Genomic DNA, 8,075 nt, shown 5'->3' on the forward strand with positions numbered 1-8,075 from the left:
TGCCTTAGTAATTACCACAGCCCTTTTATCTGGAGGGAAATCCTGAAAACATGACCTGTTGGGGCGCCTTGAGGACTGTAGTTGAGAAACACTGCTCTAGAAAGCATTGGCAAGTATTAGAATTCCAGGTGTGGGGATGCGCTGGTCTAAATCATTTGGTGGAGGGGGGGGGGGGGGGATTATGGTGTGGGGGGTTATTTTTCAGGGGTTGGGCTTGGCCTCTTAGTTCCAGTGAAGGGAAATCCTAAGGCGTCAGCATACCAAGACATTACGGACAACTTCAACTTTGTGGGAAGAGTTTGGGGGACGGCCTCTTCCTGTCCCAACATGACTCTGCGCACCAGTGCACAAAGCAAGGTCCATAAAAGACATGGGTGAGCGAGTTTGGGGTGGAGGAACTTGACTGGCCTGCACAGAGTCCTGACCTCAACCCCATAAAACACCTTTGGGATTAATTTAGAGCGGAGACTGCGCGCCAGGCCTTCTCATCCAACATCAGTGCCTGACCTCACAAATGTGCTTCTGGAAGAACGGTCAAACATTCCCATAGACACCCTCCTAAACCTTGTGGACGGCCTTCCCAGAAGAGTTGAAGCTGTTATAGCTGCGAAGGGCGGAGCCGACTCAATATTGAACCCTACGGACTAAGACAGGAAAAAAAAAAAAAAAAAAAAAGAGAAATTGGGTCCAGCGGTGAAAAGAGTATAATAGGGAAACGGACTGGGGACTGGCAGAATATACTGGATTAAAAAAGGGAACTCTTACTAAAAATCATTAAAAAAAAAAAAAAAAATACCCTTTAAGAGAAGAAGTGAAATGTTGAATTGGCCTCATTGGCGGCGAGCGATCGGAGGAGAACGATACGGGAAGGTCAGAGTCTCCCGCTACTTGCGGGAGGGAGGAGCTGTCAATCAGACGCCGCGCGTGTCAGACCGGCGACCTCCTTCAATTACTCACAATCCTCATTTCCATAATAGATGGCTGGAAAAGCATGCCGATCATTTCACTGCAAATGGAAGGATGAATAATTATCTCATCATCGGGACACGCGATACGCCGATCATTTTATGAAGCTCCATCCGCCGCAATCGGGGTGAACGGTACGCCGTAAAAAGTCCGTCAGCGCCGTACGGCGCGAGAAAGGGGGCGACGTACATTAAAAGCTGAACTCCGGGAACAAACAGCCAATGACACCCATAAAAATACATCTATAGGAGCGGTTTTACCTGCTAAAAATAGGTGATCTTTCCATTCCAGTCCTGAGATCTACACAGCTCTGCCACATAGCACAGCCCTGCCTGGTAAGAGAAGGACCCGATCTTTCCCCACTGCAGTTTCACTTTCACTCACAGGTCTCCTCCCCACCTCTTATCTGTGACTGGACAGGGAAAAGGAGAAGGAGCTCATCTATCACTCTGCTCTCTCCTCCTATCAGCAAACCCCTTGCACTGCAACACACCTGACTGGCTCCACTGCTCTGCTTCTCTCTGCCCCTGCCTGAGCTCTGCTGTACAGAGGCTGATACAAATGTCAAATTCAGGTGCCTAGAAGGAGGGGTCCTGCTGGCACGGTGCTCATTCCCCGCATGCGCAACACTGACCTTAGAAATCTAAGATCACCAGGTGATAACAGAGGGGGGGAAAAAAGCCTAAAGAAAAGAAAACAAATGCAGCCGCCACATCTAAGAATTGGTAAGCTGCAGTTTTGGATTTAAAACCGATTTAACCCCTTCCCACCAACCGCACACTTCTATATGTGACCTCAGGGAAGAGGGCTTTTGTCCGAGGGGCCACATATATATGCGGATCTCTCTTTGTGCTGGGAGCGCACAGCATAGTACGCTTCCTGCAGAGAGACCCCGGCTCTCACCGAGCGCTCCGCTCCCCGTACTAAATGATCAGGACCCGAGATTGTCAGTATCGGGTCACCTGATCGCTGTGATGGCCTCTGATTGGCTATGATCAGTCACTGTGAGCCCGCCCCTGTGTTTACTTCTTCTGAATGAAGAGGAAGATACATTGTATCTTTATATACTATACACATTGTATCTTTATATACTATACACATTGCATCTTTATATACTATACACATTGTATCTTTATATACTATACACATTGTATCTTTATATACTATACACATTGTATCTTTATATACACATCGCATCTTTATGTACTATACACATTGCATCTTTATATACTATACACATTGTATCCGATACATTGTATTATATACTATACATTGTATCATTATCTACTGTACATTGTATCTTCCTATTCTTGCTGGAGAAGAAAATGTAAACAAACCATAAAGTGTAAAAATAATCAAATAAAAAATAAAGAAAACAAACAAGATGAAGGTTTGCCAGGGTTAATGCAAGGTCACAGTCAGCATATTTTGGGTAGAATAGATTTTTTTTTTTTTTTTTAATTAGCATCAGTGTATTTTGGGTAGGATTAAAAAAAAAAAAAAAAAAAAAAAAAAAAAAAAAAAAAAAAAAAAAAAAACACAAAACAAAACAAAAAACAAAAAACACAAAAATGCTCACTATTGTTTTTGGACTGTACTACAGGTACAAACACAGCAAACACACATTTGTGCGATCGTCCGGAGTAGAATTAATTTTGGGCTGTTCTTTGGTGGTAAAGTATGATAAAATAGAGAAATATACAGCTAAATTTAACCACTTCCCGCCCGGCCGTCATTCTGCTATAGGCCGGGCGGGAAGTGGTTATATTTAGCTGTATATTTCTCTTTTATTATACTTTACCACCAAAGAACAGAATATTGTGGTTCAGTTATCCTGACTGGGCGTCATATGACGTCCAGCAGGATAAGCCGCGATCGGGGGGGGGGGGGGGGGGGGGCGATTTGCGTGGCGATCGGTGGTCCGGCCAGGAGCACCAGGGATGCCCATAAAGGACGCTCACCAGGTAAGCCACCTTGGACCACCAGGGATATGCCAATCAGTGCTCAGATACCAATCAGTGCCCATCAGCAATGCCTGTCAGTACCATTAGTGATGCCTATCAGCGCAATCAGTGCCACAAGTGCCTGTCAGTGCCACCTATGAGTGCCCACCAGGCTCCATTCATACCTGAGCATTTTCAGCTCATAAAAACGCCCGAAAAAAACGTCCAACAAGCAAAATCCCATTCATTTACACGGCACCTGTTCACATCTGAGCATTTTGTCACCTTGAAGCAAAACGTCTGAAAAACACCCTGAGCTCAAAAAAAGAACATGAGCTTCTTTGTGGGGAGATTACAGGCGTTTTTCTGCCTTTTACATTGGTGACCTGAAGAAAATCGCGGTAAAAAACACGACTTTGAAACGCTTAGAAGTGAATGCAGCCTCAGTGCCGCCTATGAGCGCCCATCAGTGCCACCTCATCAGTGAAGGAGAATACTTATTTACAAAATTTTACAACAGAAAATAAAGAAAAACTATTTTTTTCAAATATTTCAGTCTTTTTTTAAAAAATCTGTTTAGCAAAAAAATAAAGAGCACAGGAGGTGATCAAATACCACCAAAATAAACCTTTATTTATGGAAACAAAATGATAAAAATGTTGTTTGGGTAACAGTGTAGCATGACCGCGCAATCGTCATTTAAAAAGGAACAGCGCTGAAAGCTGAAAATTGGCCTGGGCAGGGGGGGGGGGGATGCCTAGTATTGAAGTGGTAAAAAAAAAAAAAAAAAAAAAAAGATTTTTTTCTTTTTACTATTTTGGGCCAGTTTTTCTTTGAAAATAAGAAGAGAAAAAAAAAAAAAAAGAAAAAAGGAAACAAAACAAAAAAAAAAAAACAGCAGATATCCAGTACCATTTACCGTCAAAAGAAAGCGCAATTTGTTCTGAAAAAAAAAAAAAAAAAACGCGGTATAATCCACCTGGATGCACAAAGTAGGTGTGGTGATCTGTACGGTTTTACTAACGGATGTCAAAGTTGCAAAATTGTGCTTAGGCATTTCGATTTGTTTTACTCTCAGGTATGAAGGGGTTAATAAGGCTTTAAAAGAATCCCATCTGGGCTATAAAATCAGCAGCACAAAAATAAAAAGTAGAAGCCGGTTTGGCTTCACGAGGAAACTCTTCTACTAATGGAGACGGTGGCTCCTCTCCTTCCCTACAATCTCATCCCCTCCCCCATCTAGACTGGGAATACAGAGCTCAATACCAGAGGAGACCAGAGAGATGGAAGAATTCCAACATTCAATGTTATCAGCATCTAACACTGGAGCCGGCGGGTCACCCATATCCGGGCGATTGTCACATCATCAAAGAATAAAACTCTCCTGGGCTACACAATGATAAAAGGAGGTCAAGCGGCCAAAGAGCTAACACGTTATAATGGCTTATTCCCTTCACCCCGAACCCCAGCCACAGGAACACAGGTGTGGGTGTATTAATAAATAAACATGAAATGTTAATTGCAAATGGTATAAAAGGCTGGACTTAAAGTGCATCTCCACTTTTGTGGGGTAAAAAAAACTTGCCTAAATAAATAAAAAATAAATGAACATCATAATAATAAAAAAAAAAAAAATAATAATAATAATAATAATAATAATAATAATAATAATAATAATAATAATAAAATATAAATATATAAATAATAAAAAATATAAATTAAAATATATATAAATAACCATTTGACCTCTGGAAGTTGACAATTGCGCGGTCGTGCGCCGCTGTACCCAAATTGACAACATACCCCATTGACAACGTCACATATGACAAAACGCGTCTGGAGGAGGATACGTGCTGACGTCACCATGCTGTCTCGCTAGGAGGACGGGAGTTTGTTTGCAGCTGGCCCGCCCTGTATTTTTAAGCTTCTACAATGTAATAATAAATAAATAATAATATAAATTAAAAGAGATAGATAGATATATCTCTCTATCTATATACATACATACTAACCACTTGACCTCTTGAAGTTACTGACAATTGCGCGGTCGTGCAACGCTGTACCCAAATAAAATTGATATTTTTTTCCCCCACAAATAGAGCTTTCTTTTGGTGGTATTTGATCACCACTGCGGTTTTTATTTTTTGCACTATAAACATAAAAACGGCCGACAATTTTGAAAAAAAAAAAATATATTTTTTTTTTTTTACTTTCTACTATAAAAACATAATCAATAAAAAAAAATGTAAACGATCAAATTTGTTTTAAAATGTAGGCCAATATGTACTACATATTTTTGGTAAAGACAAATCCCAATAAGCGTAAATTGATTGGTTTACGCGAACGTTATAGCGTCTACATACTCTGGTATATACAGTATATCGGAATTATTTTTTTTTTTTTTGCGACACAAGTAATATTGTAATTGAATGTTATTAAAAATTTGCTTTCCTTTTCCATCTGCAGCCCCTGTCATTTTCTGTAATATACAATATGACCACCTGGAGGCGTTTTACATGAATAACAGCAGATCACTGCAAGCACCCCCCCCTGTCAGCGTTGAATGGTTTGCCTCATCCATGTAAACTGATACATTCTGCTGGAGAGTTTGTGCAGACTTCCTGGCTGGATCAGCAGAGGAAAACAGAAACAGCCTAAAAAAGCAAAAAACGAATGCGGCCGTCAAATTTAAGGATTGGTAGCCTGCAATAGGGTTGTACTGATACCGAGTATTTGCACAATTATCGGTGCTCGTACAAATGCACCAATACCCGACACTGATACTTTTAGGCTCGGTTCTTTGAGCTGTCAGTGGGGTCTCCCTTGTGTTAAAGAAGTCCGGTAATTGGAGCTTTTAAAAAATAAAAACAAAAAAAAAAAAATCAGCCGGCAATGTTGATTAACAACATTGCTCAGCCGCAGAAACACTAAAATAAAAAGAAACATTGTTTCTTTTTTGTATCTTTCTGTTTCTTCATTTGCAGATCAAAGGGATGAACAAATGTTCCTCTGCTTAACCCCTTAATTTACTCTAATCAGCCTTAATTAACTCCCTATTCTCCTCCATGTAATTATTATTTTCCTGCTTTTTTTTTTTTTTTTTTTTTTTTAACGTCTATTTTATAAAACGATAAACAATTAAAAATTTTTTTGGTTTGCTTTGTTAGTGAATATTTTTACACATATATATGTATGTACAAAAAAAAAAAAAAAAAAAGAAGTATCGGTACTCGTAAAAAAGGTATCGGTCATCCCTAGTCTGCAATATAATAAAATGTTTGCTTTTAGGTTTATACCGCTATCAGACTGTAGAGGGGGGAGGGGGAGGCAACCCAGATCAAAGACGTTCAGAGTTTTGCAAATGTAACCGAATTCCATCCTTTATTTTCCCCGGGGGGGGGGGGGGGGGGGTCAGGACTAAAGCTCGGCTCCCACCTCTGACATCGCCCCATCAATGGATCCTCCTGTCTCCGGCCGCTCTTCATATTTACATTTCTCAAATACATAGTAAAACGATCGAACAAAAGTCGCCTGTTCAGTGGAGTGTCCCGGGGACAAAGGAGCTTCACAAATCTTCCTATGGGGGGGGGGGTCACAATAGTTTGTATATATTACTGGAAAACAACCATGCCCCCCCCCCCCCCCCGTGCCTAAAGCAATTTTCAATGTTTACGTTCGGTAATTGTCACCAATCCGATATGAGAACATGTGACCCATATACAGTGCATTGCAAAAGTATTCACCCCCCTTGGCTTTTTACCTATTTTGTTACATTACAGCCTTTAATGTTTTTTTTTTTAATCTGAATTATATGTGATGGATCAGAACACAATAGTCTAAGTTGGTGAAGTAAAATTAGAAAAATATATACATAAAACTAATTTTCAGACATAAACTGATAATTGTCATGTGTGTATGTATTCACCCCCTTTGTTATGAAGCCCATAGAAAGCTCTGGTGCAACCAATTACCTTCAGAAGTCACATAATTAGTGAAATGATGTCCACCTGTGTGCAATCTAAGTGTCACATGACCTGTCATAGACACACCTTTGTGAAAGGCCCCAGAGGCGGCAACATCTAAGCAAGACCTATGCGTGTCGGGACCCTTCGGGGTAAGACGGCGCTATATTAAGATTCAACTCAACTCAAGAGGCGCCACTAACCAAACACTGCCATGAAGACCAAGGAACTCTCCAAACAAGTAAGGGACAATGTTGTTGAGAAGTACAAGTCAGGGTTAGGTTATAAAAAAATATCCAAATCTTTGATGATCCCTAGGAGCACCATCAAATCTATCATAACCAAATGGAAAGAACATGGCACAACAGCAAACCTGCTAAGAGACGGCCGCACACCAAAACTCACAGACCGGGCAAGGAGGGCATTAATCAGAGAGGAGCACAGAGACCTAAGGTAACCCTGGAGGAGCTGCAGAGTTCCACAGCAGAGACTGGAGTATCTGTACATAGGACCACAATAAGCCGTACGCTCCATAGAGTTGGGCTTTATGGCAGAGTGACCAGAAGAAAGTCATTACTTTCAGCAAAAAAAAAAAAATGGCGCGTTTTGAGTTTGGGAAAAGGCATGTGGGAGACTCCCAAAATGTATGGAGGAAGGTGCTCTGGTCTGATGAGACTAAAATGTAACTTTTTGGCCATAAAAGAAAACGCTATGTCTGGCGCAAACCCATCACATCACCCAAAGAACACCATCCCCACTGTGAAACATGGTGGTGGCAGCGTCATGCTGTGGGGATGTTTTTCAGCAGTCGGGACTGGGAAACTGATCAGAGTTGAGGGAGAGATGGATGGTGCTAAATACAGGGATATTCTTGAGCAAAACCTGTAGCACTCTGTGTGTGATTTGAGGCTAGGACGGAGGTTCACCTTCCAGCAGGACAATGACCCCAAACACACTGCTAAAACAACACTTGAGTGGTTTAAGGGGAAACATGTAAATGTGTTGGAATGGCCTAGTCAAAGCCCAGACCTCAATCCAATAGAAAATCTGTGGTCAGACTTAAATATTGCTGTTCACAAGAGCAAACCATCCAACTTGAAGGAGCTGGAGCAGATTTACAAGGAGGAACGGGCAAAAATCCCAGTGGTAAGATGTGGGAAGATCATAGAGACTTATCCAAAGCGACTTGGAGCTGTGATAGCCG

The 8,075-nt window shown here is 41.2% G+C and overlaps 1 protein-coding gene across 1 annotated transcript in view; it reads right to left on the minus strand.

Moving 5' to 3' along the window:
• Positions 1-8,075, minus strand: part of GLCE (glucuronic acid epimerase) — an 85,750-nt gene that overhangs the window by 68,709 nt on the left and 8,966 nt on the right. The window lies entirely within an intron of this gene.

This window comes from Aquarana catesbeiana, linkage group LG03, assembly GCF_042186555.1.
Source record: "Aquarana catesbeiana isolate 2022-GZ linkage group LG03, ASM4218655v1, whole genome shotgun sequence".
Lineage (NCBI taxonomy): Eukaryota > Metazoa > Chordata > Amphibia > Anura > Ranidae > Aquarana > Aquarana catesbeiana.